Here is a 20,786-nt window from a genome sequence, read left to right on the forward strand (position 1 = left end):
GGATTTACAGTAGGTCCTTCATGTTACACCAATACTCTTTGCTGCTCAGGTAAATGTCAAAATATAGCTAAATATGGTTTACGTAACAATGGGTCATAGAGAAAAATGATATGTACATTTGTTCTCCCATGTTTTGCACTGCTTCGTTTGTTACCTACTGTAGTCCTATCATTTCTGGAGTCTACTGTTTACCTATATTAAAAAAAAGTCACAAACATTAAAGTTTTCCACAACTTTACAATTGATAATTGACTGTTGTTAGGATAGCCCATCATTGTTTTTTATTTAATTTAGCATAGGATTATTTATGTACATTACCATTTTCAGTCCTTCTTCAAACATACTACCGTCATGTACGTGGAATGCAAATATAGATAAAAATGGATCTTTGTTTTATTATTACTTGTACTCAACATATATGACCTTCACTACATCAGACTGCATGGGATAACTGTTTAGTAGAGATGAGCAAACAGTGAAATATTAAATATTCGATATTGGTTTCAAATAGCCCCTCAATATTCGACTATTCGAACGAATATCGAACCCCATTATAGTCTATGGGGAAAAAAGCTTGGTTTCAGGTGAAACCACTCTTTCACTCAGGAGAGTCACCAAGTCCACTATGACACCTCAGCAAATGAGGACAACACCTTTGGAATGCAACAGGAACAGCAGGGGAAGCATGCCTGGGGGCATCTAACACGCCCAAGTCCCTGTATTACACCACTAATAATGCGGGAGCTGACTTTTTCCCATAGGAATGCATTGACCAGCATTGACTGGCCGTGCACTGAGCTCTGCTACACCTGAGATGCAGCAGGAAACTGGGCAGGAAACGGAAACCTGCAGTCATTTTTCAAGCCCATTCAAACCCATTTTCAAGCCCGTGGAAAGCACAAAATGCTCACCGGCGATCACAGCCTGACACGGTCTATCATGTTTCCGTCTTCTGTCGGCAGAAGACGGAAACCTGAAAACTGAGATCAGGCGCAGAAGTGAACCTAGCGTCACTGGTTTAAAACAGCCATAAGAGAAACAGAGTCATCCATCTCATCGATAGTGGTCTCTCAGCTAAGAAAATTGTCAAACTGAATGATGACATTGGACAGTCTCATGACAGTTGGAAAAATACAAAATGGTTGTCTGTAAAATAACGGTAGTCTCACTTTTGAAGCTGTAGTGGATGGGAATATGGAGCCTGAAAGTCAAAAGTTCAAAACCTTTTTACCGTTTTGCTTGTCAGTATAGATGACCTACCCTACGACATCAATATGATATTGATGGGGTTTCAACATCTGTCACTCCCACCAATCAGCTGTTCTCAGCAACTGATACACAGAGAAAGGAGCAGGAAGAAGAAATTTCCATTCCTTGTGTAGTGGCCACACCAGGTTACTGTAGATCAGATCACATTCATTTGAGTGGGAGCTACATTGCAGGGATTATATTAGGACACCACACAGAGAAGGGATCTGTCTGCTTCCTGCTCTATTCTCTGTATCATCTGCTGAGTACAGCTGTTTAGTTGAGGTACCGGTATTATACCACAACTGATATGGTATTGACGACCATTTCCTTACGATAGGTCATCAATATTTTTAACCTGTGAAACCCATAACCTATATGAATATTTTTATGCTATGAGATAAAAAATGATCTACATTTGTATCTTATTGATGATTTGTGGGTTTGGTAACCTACTTCAGCACTTCCATGAATACATTCCGGAGTGCTGTGATTTTCAGTACTAACAATATCATGTAATGAAACAAACAATGAAATAACTGAAGTGTTCACACAAGCACTATACCCCTTTCAAACAGCTAAATGGGGATAGTCGGGAGTCAGGCCTCCAACCATCTCATATACTTGGATCCTAAATTTAGGGGATGTGAAGGTGAAACCAGTAGGCAACCTAAACAACATTGGGGAGGTCCAACAATAATACTAAAATCTAAATAAGGCCACCACAGTAAGCTTTCTTGTCATCATTTGCCATTATTTTTTCTAAGGTTCCACTACGTAATGGTCTATTGAACCAGAAGACTGCAGTGGATGATCTTTTCGGACTCTGTGGCTTCAGGGTCCAGGGCCCAGTAGCAACCATTGCATCCCCTATAACTAGGTCCTTACTTGTTCTAGACTGCCTAATACAAATACTACAAATTTGTACCTATTACTTTGTTTTACCCATGGGTTAACTGAAGAGTTATAAGACCCACTCAGCTCACAGTTGTTCCATTTTCCTAAAGGTTACAACTATTCTATGTCTATTCTGTTCTTTGATTTTTATCTTCTCAGTCCACAATGGTATACCTACCAAAAGTCCTGCTATTTGTCAGATTGTCCCACAAAATGTACTTCTAAAGGATTATGATGATCTATACACATAAAAATTGTGACGTGGTTTTGGTGATGTTCAAAGTGCTTAACTGTGGCGGGCCTTAAATGTTACATGATGTAGGATGTATGTTAAGGCATTTCAAGCAATGGTTATTAGATAATTTTATTCCATCTACATTTAGTATATGAATATAGTCCTCTGGGCCATATGTGGTAATGTAGGTTGTTGTACTGTACATGTATAATATCAACAATAGAAGGAAATGTTATTATCATTACTTTTTCTTTAATGACCTTTAATATTTTTTTTACAGGTCACCAGCACAGAAGGAATATATAAAAACCAAATTTTCTTACCATTAGATCCATCTGGAATTATCTACAGGGAGATATATGTAATCGATGTTACCTGTTCGTATCCACTAGACTACAATGTCACAGAAAAACCCATTCGACCTGATCCATGGTATAAATATTCATCACATAAATTGTTTGTAAGCTGTTTCTGCATGATGAATGAATTCCGATATTCACTTCGTTTAGAAACAACTTAATGGAAATTGCTAATGACCTATTTTTTTTAAACAAGTTTTTATGATAACCATATTTTTAAAGAATTTTATATAATTTAAAAATTTTTTATGTCACTATCTATTATTTTTTTTTTTTTTTAAAAAAGTAGTATACCCTGCAATTTTTACTGTGGCCACTAAGCCTAGTAATAGATTGATGCTTGACAATTCTGTAGGGTTTGTTTGAAGCAATCACAATTACCGTATATACTCGAGTATAAGCCGATCCGAATATAAGCCGACCCCCCTAATTTTACCACAAAAAACTGGGAAAACTTATTGACTCGAGTATAAGCCTAGGAGGGGGAAATGCAGCAGCTACTGGAAAATTTCAAAAATTAAAATGGTCAGAGTTTTTGGGTGCAGTAGATGCTGGGAAAGGGGAGGGGGTGTTTTGGTTGTCTGTCTGCCCCTTCCCTGAGCTTGAGGACTGGGTTTTTTCTTCCCCCCACTTGGAATTCAGTCTGGCTGAATATAGGGGATCTGCAGTGCTCCTATTAACCCCTTCCTGACGGAACAGGAGCACTGCAGATCCCCTATATTCAGTAGACCGGGCACTTTCAGACACAGGGACACCTAATGTGTATGTGTTTCACAGTCATTTTCTACTTTTGTATGTATTCTAGGAAAAGGAGTGTTTTAGAACTTTTATGTTTTTAAAATCTTTTTTTTTTCTTTTGCACTATTTTATGGGAGATTCTATACATTAATATTGTGGCTGGTCATAGACCCTCCCTCCTAAAAAAAAAAAAAAAAAAAAAAAAAATCGAGTATAAGCCGAGGGGGGCTTTTTCAGCACAAAAACTGGGCTGAAAAATTCGGCTTATACTCGAGTATATACGGTACATCTCAAACAGGATTACAATGGAAGAGCAATTACCAATAGGGGTGCTACAACACCCAAGGACGCCTTGGAAACCCACCATGGGGCTGTGATTGTAGACTCTAACCTTGTATTTCTCATCCTCACAGGATAGAGTACATAAACATTACCAATGTTGGACAATTTAAGGTCAAGATGGATTTCTACAAAGACATTACTTACACAGATGTACATACTGATCCAGTAATTGAGCTCTCAACTAGAAGTTATTTGTATGTGGCAGTCTACATTGTAGATCCTACCTTTGACTACAGTCTTCTGATGGTAAATTGCTTCGCTACACCAACCGACAATCTATATGACTCTTTAAGATATGACATGATTATTAACAGGTAAGATCATAATCATAATACATGCTGTATACAGTATCAGTGCTGAGTTGTAATGTCTTACAGCAGGTGGAGGTATTCTTGAGGTGTTGAATGGTATAAGGATGGAGACAGTGATATAATATCAGTATAATACACTTATATTTCATTAATATACTCATTATACTTAAGTTGGGTAACTTTGGAGCAACAATACAAGACACTGTATTTTTGGTACAGGATTAGAGATGAGCGAGTAGTATTTGTTCGAATATCGAATCCTATTATAGTCTATGGGAAAAAACGGGAATGTTGTTCCGGTTTCCATGGAAACCAAAGTTCGACACCTTGGATCCTCCAAGTTGCGGAAGTAGCAGGATGAGGAGCGCGAGGAGGTTTTTGCATTGAATTCAATGGAATTTTCCCGCATGGTATTCGACTGATACGAGTATTCGATCGAATAGTAGTATTCGATTGAATACTACTCGCTCATCTCTATACAGGATCGGTCAACTCTACCGTCATCAACCAAATCAAATCAAACAGGATTTATTGGCACGTCCGAATAGATATTTGGCATTGCCAAAGCTAGTAAAGTGTGTGTGTGTGTGTGTGGGGGGAGTTGGAGTCGTGGGGGAGAGTGATGGGTATGGGGGGTTGATTTGGGGTATAACAGTCCGTGGAGTCTCATCTTTCTCTTAGTTGGTGACAGCTGTATGGGGGGTGGGGTTGGTGATTTGGGGTATAACAGTCTGTGGAGACTCATCTTTCTCTTAGTTGGTGACAGCAGTCGTTTGGTAGCTCCTGGTATTCGGGAAGTGGTTTAACAGAGGGAGAGACAGTAAAAGGACCCAAAAATAGATCTTGGGTGGCAGATTTCTGTGAAATCCTATCCCATCCTTTCCACTGGACACTTTACAAACTCACTAGAACCTCTATGAAAGTGGATACATAATTTGAAAACTTCTTTCCTCTACATTAATATGGACAGAAAAATAACTTTAAATCGAAAGAAACAATAGCATGCGCTCATCACAATTCCTGATATGACAGCTGCGTTAAGCAGTGTGCAGGGTACAACGTAGACCAGGCCTGAGCACCAGTAACAGGTGTTACAATAGCTAGTGGATAATGCTTCAAACTGCTTTTCCAGCAGCCAGTCAGCCACTACTTCCAGTCGTGTTCATACCCAAGAGTCTGCCCCTCATTCCTCCCAACATGCCCAATCTTCCCAGCAGAGTCATCCCTTTGATCCATTACCCTCTTCCTCCGCCATCACATCGACCCCAGCATCCCTTTGATGGCTGACTTTGATGAACACTTGGGTTTTGGAGATGGAACTCCATCAAAGGTCTCTGCTACTCACACACCCTGCTCAACATATGGTATCTAGGGTTTCAGCGTGTGGTGACCTCACACAACAGCCGATGCTTCAAGCAGATGTAGGCGTTGCTGGAGTGTATTGAGGCTAGGAGCAGCTGCTGTAGACTTGCCAAAGTGGGCGCACAAGTGCCGCACTTTAACCAGTAGCTCATGTAAATTGGGGTACGTTTTTAAAAACCATTGCACCAATAAGTTGAAAACGTGGGCCAGGCATGGACCGTGTTGGAGCTGGCAAGCTCCAGAGCCGCTACCAGGTTCCGGCCGTTATCACATACAACCATGCCTCGGCCCAGGTGCAGCGGCAAAAACCATGTTGACGTCTCATCAAGGAGGACATCCCTCACCTCGGAGGCAGTGTGCTGTCTGTCCCCCAAGCTGATGAGCTTCAGCACGTCTTGCTGACGTCTCCCCACGCCAGTGCTGCAGCTTTTCCAGCAGGTAGCTGGGGTCGATGTGATGGCGGAGGAAGAGGGTAATGGTTCAGAGTCCCTGCCAGGAATATTGTGTGGGGAGACAAGGCAGGCCGTCTGAGTTTGCGACCCAGTCCCAGCCTCAACTACATTCAGCCAGTGTGCCGTGATTGAGATGTAGTGTCCCTGGCTGCATTCACTTGTCCACGCGTCAGTGGTCAAGTGGAACTTTGTGCAAAGGGCAGAACTTAGGGCCTGCCTGATGTTATGGGACACGTGCTGGTACAAGACTCAACTCACCCTAAGGGCCAAAAACACTGCTGGTGAATTTTGTTCAGTTCCAAAGGACTCTGTGTTTAGATTTGGCTCAGTCGTAGCTCCAGGACATGCCTTGGAAGGCAAGGTTTCCTTTAGTGGCTCCATGTCAGCAGGATGATGATGATGATGATGATGATGATGATGATGAAGCTTGTTTAAATCTGGTGTCGGAAGGGAAAGTGGTTTCTGATCTACATCTAAAGTACTGGAGCATGTTGTTTGGACTATTAACACCTGATCAGAACCCTGTAGAGGTAATGTAGAGTCCGATATTAGAGGACCATTACCGGTAGAGGTGGTTGCAGCCAATTCTCCACCTTTGCAGTCCTCTAAATCAAAGTTACGCCCAGGACTTGATGCCAAAATGTTATCAATTTCCCAATCAAAATCAATGTCAATGTCTGGGTCCTCAGTCCAGTCCAATGCATCAATCCAACACAATGAGAGTGATTGGTCTGGAACCACCGTTTTAGGGGCTAACAATTTTAAAGGGGCTAACACTCTGCTGGTAAGAGGCTGAAGTCACCTCAAAGGCCTCAATCTCTGCTGGAAGCTCAGCTTATGGGCCTGTAACTTAATTTGGAAGGGCTCACGTTAAGGGCCAGAAAAGTGAATTTTGGAAGGTCTTACCATAACACACACACACACACACACACACACACACACACACACCCACCCACAATGACAGTTCAGGGTGGGTACTCTTGGATTTCCCATTGCCTATTCCATCTGTGGTTGTCATGGGCAACATGATTTAAAGGGGTGGTTGGTAATGTTTCTTTAGCTTAAAATTTGGGTTTCTGTCCATCCAATTGGGGAGGAAAGAAGGTTTCCAGGTATTTTCCCACTTTCATAGTGTTTTTTTGAGTGTGGAAAGTGCGTAGTTGATAGGCTGTGATGGTGGGGTAAAACTGTGACTTGGGCTTGTTAGTTGCCCCCGTCAATGCTTCCCCTGCTGTCCCAGTTGCATTCCAGGGTGTTGGCATCATTTCCTGAGGTGTCATAGTGGACTTGGTGACTCTCCTGTGTCAAATTGTGGGTTCCCCTGAAACGAAGCATTTTTCCCCATAGACTATAATGGGGTTCGATATTCGTTCGAATAATCAAATATTGAGCAGTTATTCGAAACGAATATCAAAATATTTCACTGTTCGCTCATCTCTATTAGTAACCAAAACGGCACAAAAACATATCTTGTACTGTGTGGTTGCTACCAATGTTGGAATAATACACTGTTCTTAAAGCTTGAGTTGATAGAGTTGAGCAGAAAGCACCTGAGGATGGGGATTGTAAGGTTTATGTGTAAGCCCTTTTATACAGAGACCTGTCAATCATCACTTTACCTAGGAGCAAGGAGGCTGGTTACCTGCTCTCTGGCAAGTTTCCATTAAGGATTCATAGGATAGTAAATCTTATGACAACTAACTACTAAAATAAAATAATCCTTTAAAGGGGCTCTATCAGCAAAATCATGCTGATAGAGCCCCACATATGCGTGCATAGCCTTTAAAAAGGCTATTCAGGCACCGTAAAAGTTAAATTAAACTACCCCCCCCCCGTTTTAAAATAATAACTTAAAAAAGAATGTTCTCTACTTACGGAACGTGCACCCTGGGCGGGCATTCAGGGTGCGCCGTCTTCTTCTTCCCCGCCTCTTCTTCCTCTGACGTCTTTGGGTCCCGTCCTCCTCTGGCGCTTGCTCGCGGACACTGATAAAAAAAAATAGCCCGGGCGCATGCGCAGTAGCACGCGGCCTCTACTACGGCTACTGCGCATGCGCCCGGGCTATTTTTTTTTATCAGTGTCCGCGAGCAAGCACTGGAGGAGGACGGGACCGGAGGACGTCAGATGAAGAAGAGGCGGGGAAGAAGATGAAGACACACCCTGAATGCCCGCCCAGGGTGCACGTTCCATAAGTAGAGAACATTCTTTTTTAAGTTATTATTTTCAAACGGGGGGGGTAGTTTAATTTTGTTGGTATATACAGATGTGCAACAGATATAGACTTATTGTATTATACTGTGTTGGAGGAACTTACAGCTTCCGGACACTAGATGGCGATGTTATTATTGTTATGTGCTGAATACATGTAATGATAAGCTATGGAGACTTGTCTATATCTCACACTATCTATGGTTAAGGTCCTTTCCAGTGTATTCCTTGTTATATTGCTGTATAGACATGCTGTATGTTACCTCATGTTCTGATAAGTAAACTGAAGATTAACCCATATAATCAACTCTGAAGCTTTCTTCTGCAACTGCACTCTGCAACAAATTTAACTTTTACGGTGCCTGAATAGCCTTTTTAAAGGCTATGCACGCATATGTGGGGCTCTATCTGCAGGATTTTGCTGATAGAGCCCCTTTAATATTACCTTATCTTATCTTGTCTTGTCTTATCTTATCTTATTTTACATGCATGAATTTGGAAATTTCCACTATCTTACTTTGAATGGTCCATTGAAAGAAATGACTTCTAGCACTGTGCAGACTTCTAATACTAAATGCAGTACTGTTTTACACAGATAGTCTTCATGTATTTGTTTTACAGTCAGCCTAACCCCAAAGATACAACTATTAGGATTCTAGAAAATGGAGATCACACCCGAGGGAGGTTCTATATTCAAGTGTTCAAGTTTATAGGAGATCACAGGTTTGTGTACTTTCACTGCCAAGTCCACCTCTGCCCCCAGACATGTCCACCGGTAAGTATTTCTTGACAACTATTAGTATATTGGTCTGCTATGAAATGGATCCTAATGTCCCTGAAAATATATTTGCATATATGTAATAAAGAAATTAGATTGTGTCACCCCAGAGAGTGAACACATACATTGCAATATAAAGAACAAACCCTACACCATTATTAATTATGATGACGACTTTGGAGTAACTTGGGTTAGAATTTGGAGTAGCAGAGTGACAGCATCTTTTCAAGCCAGGTACTCTACCCCTTACTGACAAGAAACCCCAAGGATGCAATCATTTATAAGGCACTACTTAAGACTATGGGGAGAATTCATCCAATAGTTTGCATCATAGAAATTACTTAATTTGCACATAATTTCATTCATACTTGGTATTAGCCATATATTAGCCATATATATCAATATTATACTTTAATTTCTGAGAGATTTGTGTTTGTCTAATAATAAAATCCCTCCATCCCAGCCTTGGTGTAGACCTCTTAAAAGACACAATTCACCTGTATATTGAGTAGGCAGTGACGTAATGATCACGGTCTCAGGGAGTGTGACCGGAACTGGGCCCGGCAGTAGTGATGGCCAGGGCCTGGGACCACCATGATAGCGACGGGAAAAGCCTGGTTACACGACCGCTATTGATATTGTAAATGAAAAGGGATGGCACCAGGCCCCTTTTCAATCAATTCTAGCCCATGGGAGTTGACTTAAAATAATAAATAGCTATATTCACCTCTCCTGGGCTCAGCGTCCTCTCCAGCGCTCTTCTGTCACGTGACTGAGGCCTGCGATTAGGCCCCAGCGATCACGTGGGGTGCAGCAGCGTAATGACATCAGTGCACCCCCACATGATCGCTGAGGACCAATCACAAGCCTCAGCAGGGATGTCAGGAAGATGGCTGAAGATGCTCAATACAGCTGGAGCGAGGATGCCCAGGAAAGGTGAGGCAAGGTGAGTATTACTGTTTGCTATTTTTAATCACCCTCCCTGGGCCTCCGATTATTATATTCTGGGGTCTGAGGAGACCCCAGAGTATAATAATAACACCAGAGCAGAGGGAGGCTGTTGGAAGCATATAATACTGTGTGGAGGCCATTACTAAGTATATAATACTGTGTGGAGACCACTGTTGGGGATATAATATTTCGTGGGACCCCTTCACTATTCACATCACATGTCATCTGTTTTATAGTAGCCATGCTATAACCAGAGTAACTTCAAAGAATTGATCAGCAGGGGCCCCAGGTGTTGGACCCCCACTGATGTTTAAATGTCTTAGTATGCTAGGACCCTGCAGATCAGCTGTTTCCCAAAACATGCAGCTCCCAGTATTGTTTTTATATGCCGGGTGCTGCACTGCTCACTCATTATAATCTTGATAACTGCAGTATTGGGGACTATAGCTGAATCCCTTTCCCTCAGATACAATTGCAGCACCCCTAACCCTCACTATCAAAAGTTTACACCTGGGCCCACAAGACTTTTGTTATGCCACTGTGAGTGGGAGTGGAGAGATTATCTGAACAGAAAAAAAGTTGCAATATCAAAGGATTTGCTCCAAGACGTAAATCACCTCTTAAAGGGCTCTATCACTGGGAAAAGTCATTTTTAACTAATCACATCCTTGCATAGCCTTTAGAAAGTCTATTCCACACCTAATATAGATAGAAAAAAGGGGGAAAAGGAATTATACTCAGCCCTCCTGCAGTAGTCCGTCTTAGATTTTTCTTTTTATCTCCATTTGACTTTTAAATTCTTGCGACACCTTGCCCGGATGAGGAGCTCCCTCGGCATGGAGTGAAATAACCAACATAGAATACAAAGGATCATCCAGCAACGAGATAAGAAAGTCCAATATAAGTCTTCTTTATTTCTTGTTATCGCAATGTAAATAAAACAGCACGCAATGCACAGGAAAAGCCTGCGTCAGACAGACGCGTTTCAGATAACAATCCTTCCTCAGTGTCTGAGGAAGGATTGTTATCTGAAACGCGTCTGTCTGACGCAGGCTTTTCCTGTGCATTGCGTGCTGTTTTATTTACATTGCGATAACAAGAAATAAAGAAGACTTATATTGGACTTTCTTATCTCGTTGCTGGATGATCCTTTGTATTCTATATTCCACACCTAATTTTAGTATGCAGATTGCCTCAGTGGTTTCTGAATAAGTCTGTTTTTATTCATATGCTAATTAGCTTCCAGACAGCACAGGAAGTTCCCAGCAGCACTCATCTCTGCCATTATCTCCTATGTGTGTGTGCAAACAGGAAGCTGAGTCATCATCCTCATCAGCAGCAGCCTGTGCATAGGAAATAGGAGAGGAGTGCACAATGCATCGTGCACCAGTCTAATTAGCATATGAATAAACACAGACTTATTCAGAAACCAGGCAATCTACATACTAAAGGTAGGTGTGAAATAGCCTTTCTAAAGCCTATGCAAGGATGTGATTAGTTAAAAATGACTTTTCCCAATGATAGAGCCCCTTTAAAATGATCAAGACAGCAACATTGCACCCAAAAATAGAGGTTGCAATGTCACAGGATTTGCGCAAAATGATAAATAACAATTATTAAAAGCTGTGAGAGGTTTTCTAATCCATTTACACATGTGGAGTTCTGCACACTATGACTAGATTAATTGTGTCAGTTTCCAAAGTACTGCCATTAAATTGCACTAAATTCATCAAGTATTTGTGACTATTTGATGTATCTGACTATTTGTTTGTACCATCTTATTGATATTCGATGAACTGCTCAAAGCCTCCATCACATATGGAGCCATGTAGTATTATTCTTTCAATTAAAATTTGTGCTTCATTTTTCCTTAAGCTGTACCTGTTTACATAGGACATGTCTTCACTCAACAGCACTATAATCAGAAATAATACATATGACCTTCTTTAGCAAACTGAAAAATGAATACAGACCACCCATTAGACCTCCTAAATAAATCTTACTTTATGCAGACCCCAGTCTTGTATACAGACCCCAGGTCAGAACCCCCAGTATTTATATCCCCCTGGATACAGACTACAGATTCCCTTGTAAACACAGATACCCAATTTAAACAGATCCCATACCAGGTAACCTCTTACTAGATAAGTTAATAGTCCATATATCTTAGCCTTCATATTATAACAATGCCTTAGTCACAACATGCAATATAGGAGGTGTCTTCCTAAAAAGACATAGTACCCATCTGACTCACATCTATGATCACTCACCTAGCCAAACCACTACTCTATTTTGACCTCAAAACAGCTGTGTGCAGTAGTATCTTTCTTCCTTTTGGAAGAAATGTTCTGGTTTAGCATTTATCTAATTCAATGTCACTAGGTTTCTTAGAAAACCAGGCATTGATCTATAGGGAGCTACCTTTTAAAACATGGCACTAGAGCAAATTTTCCTTTTTCCATAAAGGAAAACTTTTTTGCATATTCCTTTCCGAGTTCATCCCAAAGGTTTGCCAGAATCATATCTACCTTAAAAAAAAAAAAAAAAAAAAAATAGATAAAATGATTAGGATGATTGGGGACACCATAGTTTCATCCAATAGTCATCAATAAACATGATGACTTAACTCAACAAATTGTTAGACACACTACAAACTACAAAGTCCACAAACTAAAGTATTTAATTCTTCTCTATGGCTCAGGCTGAACAATGGGCAGTTGTTCTTGGATAGGTGAATGTTATATAAACATCCCATTGTAATACCTGATTCTTTTCGCTTTTAGAATCTTCCTTCTGGCAGAGCTGCTGATACAACTGAAATCCATGGAAAAGTAAGCATTGGACCTGTGAGAATATTAGGTATGTTTTATGCCTCATACTATCTATGTTAAATAATATAATACATTTGTGGAATATCTACTGTATATCCATTTTTAAAGTATATGGAAAGTTTAGATCATCTTATCCATCCTCCAGTTCTCTTTTTAGTGCTGGAGTTCAGAGTTGGATATGCGGGGCTATAGCACCCAGCTCATGTACAATTGATAAATATTGGCAATTTTTGTTCAGCTAAAATCCAAGTCTTTACTTAATTAACCAACACAAACAAATTAAGGAATCCAGATGTTGGGCGATATCCATTTTTAACATTTACTATTGTTGAATCATTTACAAAGAGCTGAGAACATAAAGATGTTGTCAAGCATAAGAGACAAGTCCTCACTTAGTACACAGTACGAAATTTAGTTGCTCGCAACAGCGACCATTTACAAGCACATAGTAGTCTACTATCATTTAGGACAGCGTTTTCCAACCAAAGTTCTTTGAGCCCTGACAGGGGTTTCCAGAAAACGACATTACAAAACATGTTAGTTTTACAATAGGAAAGGCAAACTGTTTGAAGATGCATTGGAAAGCATTAAACATATCTGATGCAAAGTATAACACAGGATAAGAATTATACAAGCTTTACCTGTCCCTACTAAGCTTCTTATAAGCAGTAGGGAATTCTCAGGAGTGGAGCAATGTTCAGGGGCTCAACAAGGACCCTGCGGTAATAAAGCTGAGACTGATTAAGAGGGTTGTCAGGTTTGGATAACACCTCAAAACAAAACAAGGACCCAAAAATGAGCTGATTGACAGATATTTCTGCTGATCGGACACCTGAGGATTATTGATGGTGGTAACTACTGGCGAGTTCACATTTACAGGAGAAATTCAACATAACACTGAAATAAATGTGACATCTGTGTAATGTGCGGACAAGTCAGATTATTCAAAGTATGATCGGAAAAAATAATAATGAAGTTATAAAGTGGCTTTTAATCTAAGCTTAGCACACAATAATGGTAACATATAAATACCCTAGGGTGGCAGTCATCTATACTCACACTTACTTACCTCCCCTTAGTAGTCACCTATGTATCTCTAAACAAAATATTCTATTATACATTCTCTGTGTGAGAACATGTCTTTCCATTACACTAATATACCCTGTTCTGTATTTTATATGGCTTTCCTTCTACAATACATCATACAATATCATCTACAGATTGTAAAACTGAATATACTCCTGATGTATACCAATAACAGAGATTGTTGGGGCATTTAATGTTCGTTATGCCTTGAATATGGTGTAAGTTATACCAAAATTTGGTGCATTTCTGGCACAAAATGTAGATTCTGGTTTTGAGCAGTTTTTTCACACTAGTCCAACAAGGAAACAGACTTAGGCCAGGTTCACATCTGCGTCCCGGCCTCCGTTATGCAGGTTTCTGTTTTCTGCCCAAAATTGCCCAAAAACCTGCAGTCATTCTTCAAACCCATTCATTTGAATGGGTTTGGAAAGTGTCCGGCCATGAGTGCCGGTGAGCGTTTTGTGCTCTCTGCAACAAAACCGTTATTTTTTTAACCGGACACAAAATCAGACTTGCAGGACTTTGTGTTCAAAGTCAGAACACAAAACGCTCCCCGGACGGACATTGTTTGTTGGGTTTCCATCTTCAGTCTGCAGAAGACGGAAACTCGACAGATGGAGATCGGGCGCAGATGTGAATGAGCCCTTACCTGAAAGGGGGGGGCTTAGAAGAAAGTGATGTGACTGGACATCCAACATCTTGTGCTAAAATTGTGCCACAATTTAATTTTCAACCAAAATTATCGGCACAAAGTAGATGCGCTTTCAGATTGTTTGTTTAACATTTACAATGTCCAAAGTGTTAGGATATCAATTAAAACCATCTTATGCTATATCTGACTTTTTTTTTCTGCAGATGCTGAACCAGACAGTGTCGGTAAGTTTCTTCTTTTACTTCAAAGGAAAACATAGAAATGAAGAATAAAAGGGGGTGAATTTGCCAACAATATTTGCCAGTCTTTAAGGCTTTAAGTGACAAGCCTAAAAGAAATCGGGCAGAGAACACAGGGGTTAATTTCCTCCTCTTTTCTTCCATTTTAAGATGCCTGATGGGGTGGTGGGGTAACCAAGAGAGGTATTCTAACAGACTTTGTCAGATATAGTGGAAAGAGGAATCGAGGAAGGTTGTGGCAGTGGTTGTGGGGGGTTCCTACTGTACCAATTGTCTTACCACAGCCACAGCGAAGTGGGAAATGGTGTATCTCCTAGACCACACATACAAGAATTTTTTAGGTTTTTATTCAATATTTTTGGAAATGTGAGCCAGAGGAAAGAAAGAGATTAAAGTGGTCCTCCATAGCAAAATATGGTTTTTGTACCATCACCCTGACTACAAAGAAAGTATCCTAAATAGAAGATCCTATCAAAGGTGTTATCCAGCGCTATGAGTCTGAGCTCCATTCCCTCTTCTCAGGAAGTGATATCATGTCTGTTGTTAACATATTAGTCATTTGACTAACGGATATGATGTCCCTTTCTGAGAAGTGGATGTAAAGCTCAGTATCCAACTCCCGGGAAATCCCTTTCACAAATAAACAGGACTTAAAAAAAAAAAAAATATATATATTATTTTTTACTTTTTAACTGGAGAAGGATTTTATTTTTATGACATTTTTATGTTTAGTGATCTTTTAATTCTTAATATTTCTTAGTTTTCTTGAGTATAGAAATATTGTCTGCTTGTGTACCATATTACTTAGAATTAATTCTGATATTTTATTTTCAGGTAAACCTACTGGTTTTGGCATCCTCACAATGATAGGACTCCTGTTAATAAACAAGATATTTCTGTAAAAAAGTCAAAACTTTTATTTCCATAACTTTTTGTCAATGAAACCGTGAAGCTACAAATAATACAACATAATTACAAAGTGGAATTTAAAATCACAATGTAGATGTAATAAATTTGGATGTTTTCGCACCTCTTTGAGTTGTTTCCTTACCTCTGTGTGGAATGATGTTATATATACAGTAGTAATACCTGGCAAACTGTATCTCACATTAAAATATACTGATAGCATTAGAGGATATATACACTTTTGCTAAAATTTTGTATTGCTTCACTGTACAATAAAAATGCGAAAAATTTGCAAATAGTATTGATTAAAGGGGTCGTCTGGTTTCATCAAATATATGTTATTGTTTGTATAATGAAAAGTTACATACAATTTTCTAGATTTCTTCTTGCGGTCATTCATTGTTTACTTTACTTCATTGCCACTCAGTCCATGGTCATGTGATCTATAGACCTGGTCATGTGATGGACACACAGGTGCACAGCTAGTTATAGTCACATCACAGTCATCAGATCAGACATCTGTTTTGTAACAAGCTGTGCACTTGTGTGTTCATCACTTGACCATATGGTGAACAGTCTGTGTTTTACATTACCTGCAAAGTGAATGAGATTATGACTAATCCCATCCACACATTGCAGAAAAAAATCTGCAGTGCGGAGGTGTAGCTAAGGGTTTGGCACGGGGAGGACAAACATATCCAATACTGATTTTATCATTTTACAGTGACCTTATAGTGGTATACACCGGCTCTACCCAGAGCTCTGCAGTAAAGTAAATAAATTACAGGAAAAATCTTCTGACTTACGGGTGGTATCTCTGACTGTAATCTTCCAGTGGTGTAAGTATTGCTGTAGCTGCGACACAGGGCCCATGTCCTTAGAGGGCAATTGCGCTTCTGCTATTTTTTTTTTTTTTTCCAATAGGCCAGGTAATGGGCCCTATTTACTTAACAATCCCTGTTCCTGCTCATGGCCACCTCAGCTTCCCTCTTGCCCACCAGGTCGCTCCATGCTTCTCATATCATGTCACTGGGGTACCCCAGAGGGAAGAAGGGGAAGTGGAGGCAGCCCTAAGCAGGAGCAGGTATTGGTAAGTAAGGCCGTGGGCCTGCAGAAAGAGTATTTGTTGAACGAACCCCAACATATACTGCTGTTATTAATCTCTGCGGTCTTTTCAGACCCCAGAATATAATGATGAGAGCTGGTGACCAAACATAAAAACCAGTGTTACTCACATCTCCTAGGCTCCAGTGCTGATCTCCATGCTGTTTTTGGGCCTATGTAGTGACGTCACAAAGGTCTCATGGGTCAGTCCGGTGTGGCATTAATGACACCGGTGTAAGCCACATTTGTGACGTCATTGAAGAGGACTGAAATCAGCAGGGTGTCGCGGCGTAGAACACTGTTGGGGTCACGATGGGACATAATGGTGTGTGTAAGGACCAGTATGATAAATGATACTGCGTAGAACAGCCATTCTGGACATTATACTGTCTGGAGGGTGCTATGGAACGTTATACTGTGTGCAAGGGCCACTATGGGGCATAATACTGTGTATAGGGGCTGCTATAGAACATTATACTATGTGGAGGATCCACTATATGAGATTATACTGTGTGGAGGGGACACTATGTGATATTATACTGTGTGCAGGGGCTTCTATGGGACATAATTATGTTTAGAGGGGCCACTATGGGACATAATACCGTATGGAGGGGTTGCTATGGGACATAATACTGTGTGCAGGGGCCACTATGGGGCATAATACTGTGTATAGGGGCTGCTATAGAACATTATACTATGTGGAGGATCCACTATATGAGATTATACTGTGTGGAGGGGACACTATGTGATATTATACTGTGTGCAGGGGCCGCTATGGGACATTATATTTTGTGCAGGGGCTGCTATAGGATGTTATACTGTTAGAAGGGGCTGCTATGGGACATTATGTTGTGTGGAGGCCACTTTGTGACATTATATTGTATGTAAATGGGGTGTTATGCTTTCTGGGGGCCAGGAAAGGGTGCGCTATGCAATGAAGGTGGGGGCACTTTATCCAGCTGCAACCTGTCTCTGTAAAATTTGCAACACAGAAATATTTGGCTCCTCATTTTAACAGACACCTGATTCACATTTTCCTTGCCTATACAATGTTCCCATCCAGCTGTTACCCCAATTATAAAATACATGATACAAAAATTCACTGTAAACGAATGATACCCATATATATATATATATATATATATATATATATATATATATATATATATATATATATATATATAAAGTTAACAATGCCCAGGCGAGTTGGGGTATTCCCAACTCGCCTGTTCACCACCTTGCAGGCTGTCTGCTCTGTTCACTTCCTGTTTTTCTCCATAAATTAGTGGGTGGGGTTTCACTTGCTATCTTACAAACAAAGCCAGCTCTGCTATCTCTCTTCATAGCAGTACATGTTTGCATTCAGTAATGAGGGATGGTTTTAAATAAATTGGCACAGTATCACTGTAAATATGCACAATATGAAGCTGATGTAGCAGAGCTGGATTTGTTAGGTGAAGAGAATCCCAAACTTACATGCTTCCGGACCAATATACTCACTTTTAGGTCTGTGTTTAATGGACTCCCTGTCTCAGCCCTTATCAGCAAAATTAAATTAGCAGACTGATAACTGGAAGGGTCAGAGATAAAAAGCTCAGAAATACAAGCACTGAGCACTCAGCTTCCCCTCCCTCCTGAGAGCAGGGAGCTATGTCACTTGTCCTGGGCATAGAGGTAAGACCATCTCCAGGTCCGTGGTTATGGAAATGCAGTGTAAACAATGAAGTGAAGAATCTCAGATGGCGGCCAAACAAAGCAGTTTTGCTTAAGCAATGTATTTAGGAAAAGTCTTAAATCCACATAAGCTAGCAGTATAGATAGGATCATTGAGATGGAACAACCCCTTTAAGTAATACCTCCTGTGTGCCCCTTTAAAGGGATTGTTTGGGATCAGAAATAGTAATGCAGGTTTATAAATAAAAGATGAACTGACACTTACCTACAAACTCACCTCTGTTCTTGCACAGGACCTATTATTACCTTCACTGCACTATTTGTATATGGAGTGCCTGCAGTAGTGATGTCAAATTGATGAAACTGCTGTAGCCAATCACTGATCTCAACAGCAGAAGTATACAGTGTGTTAATTAATAAATCTCCAGTATACCCCCTGTGAGAAGGTGACAGGCAGAGTGCTGGAATCACACTATATCTCCCTCAGGTTTTTAACTTATGTGTGGTCCAGGGTGTGTCTTGAGTAGGCCTCAGCTCCAGGTGTGAATCCTTGGCTCATTACTGGGCCAGAAAAGGCTGCAGATTCTGCATTCCAGGGCAGATCCCGGGAGTGAAAAGAGGTGTGTGGGCAGTGGCGTAACTAGGAATGGCGGGGCCCCGTGGCGAACTTTTGACATGGGGCCCCCCCTCCCCAAACCGATGCCGAAGACCTCGACTGACCCCCTCCTCTGCACTCTATTATGTCCCTTAGTAAGCCCTGCACACAGTATTATCCCCAATAGTGTCCCCTGCACACACAGTATTAACCCCTATAGTGTCCCCTGCACACACAGTATTAACCCCTATAGTGTCCCCTGCACACACAGTATTAACCCCTATAGTGTCCCCTGCACACACAGTATTAACCCCTATAGTGTCCCCTGCACACACAGTATTAACCCCTATAGTGTCCCCTGCACACACAGTATTATTAACCCCTATAGTGTCCAATGCACACACAGTATTAACCCCTATAGTGTCCCCTGCACACACAGTATTATTAACCCCTATAGTGTCCAATGCACACACAGTATTAACCCCTATAGTATCCAATGAACACAGTATTATTAACCCCTATAGTGTCCAATGTACACACAGTATTAACCCCTATAGTGTCCAATGTACACACAGTATTATCCCCCATAGTGTCCCCATATGTCCCACTGTGGACACCTATAAACATTTATTATACTCTGGGGTCTGAAAAGACCCCAGAGTATAATAATCGGAGACCCGGGGGATTAAAAGAACAGAGACAGTTGCTTACCTGTTCCTGTCGGCTGTCCTGTCCGCTCTTGTCCAGCTTTAATGACGTCAGACGTCACATGACCCGGGAAGCTGGCCTGGGTCATGTGACGTCAGAGACGTCAGACACAAATGACGGAGGCCTGGCAGGATCGCGGAGAGGTAAGTAACACTGTTTTTTATGTTACCTTACCCCTCCCGGTGCGCCGATCATTATACTCGGGGGTCTGCAAAGACCCCCGAGTATAATGATAGCCTCTGTGGGCCCCGCGGTGTCACTTGCCGATCCCGGCCCAGCCAGGATCGGCAAGTGAATGGGGCCCGTAACGGACTTTAAAAAAAAAAAAAAAAAACGCAGCGGTAGCGGCTGTCACCGGGCCCCCTAATGGACCGGGCCCTGTGGCAGCTGCTACTGCTGCTACCATGGTAGTTACGCCCCTGTGTGTGGGTCTGTCCAGTAACCATGAATCCGGTGAGACAAAGTTGTGCTTGTTTTGTTGATGTGGTTGGTAGAAAGCCACACGTATAGTTATGTTAACATTTCTGTTTAATTAGTTGCTCAGACAAGCAGGATTTTGTTTTAGTTTTGCCTGAAGTTAAGGCTGTATTTTGTTTTACTCATTTGAGCCTGAAGTGAAAGTTTATTTATTTTCCTATTTTTCTAAATAGACCTATTTTCTGCATATTTTGTGTCCCTGTCTTGACTGTTTGGCTCCGCATCACTGCTTCTAACAGGCTACCTTCCCCACACCCCTTAAAGGGGTTACCAAGGAAATACAGAACTGGTGTAGGTGAAAAATAGTAAAAAAAAAACCATACATTTCCCCAGCACTTCAGTGTTCCCTGTTGCTGTCCGGTCTAGCCCAGGGGCTTGTTCTGGTGGAAATCCTTGCTGCACTTTACTGTTGAGGCCAGAAGACAGAGCGCTGGACACTGCGAGGAGGCTCAAAATAGATATGAGTATGAATTTTTTTCCTCCACCTGTTATACTCTGGGGTTGAAGAGAATACAGAGTATAATAATGTTACTTTCATTTTTACATAGCTTCAACTGTGCCTTAGAGAGCTGGAAATTGGAAAATAGGATTCTAGGAGCCCTAAGGCCTCAGGTTCTGGACCAAAAACTGGGT

The sequence above is a fragment of the Leptodactylus fuscus genome, chromosome 8, assembly GCF_031893055.1.
Source record: "Leptodactylus fuscus isolate aLepFus1 chromosome 8, aLepFus1.hap2, whole genome shotgun sequence".
Lineage (NCBI taxonomy): Eukaryota > Metazoa > Chordata > Amphibia > Anura > Leptodactylidae > Leptodactylus > Leptodactylus fuscus.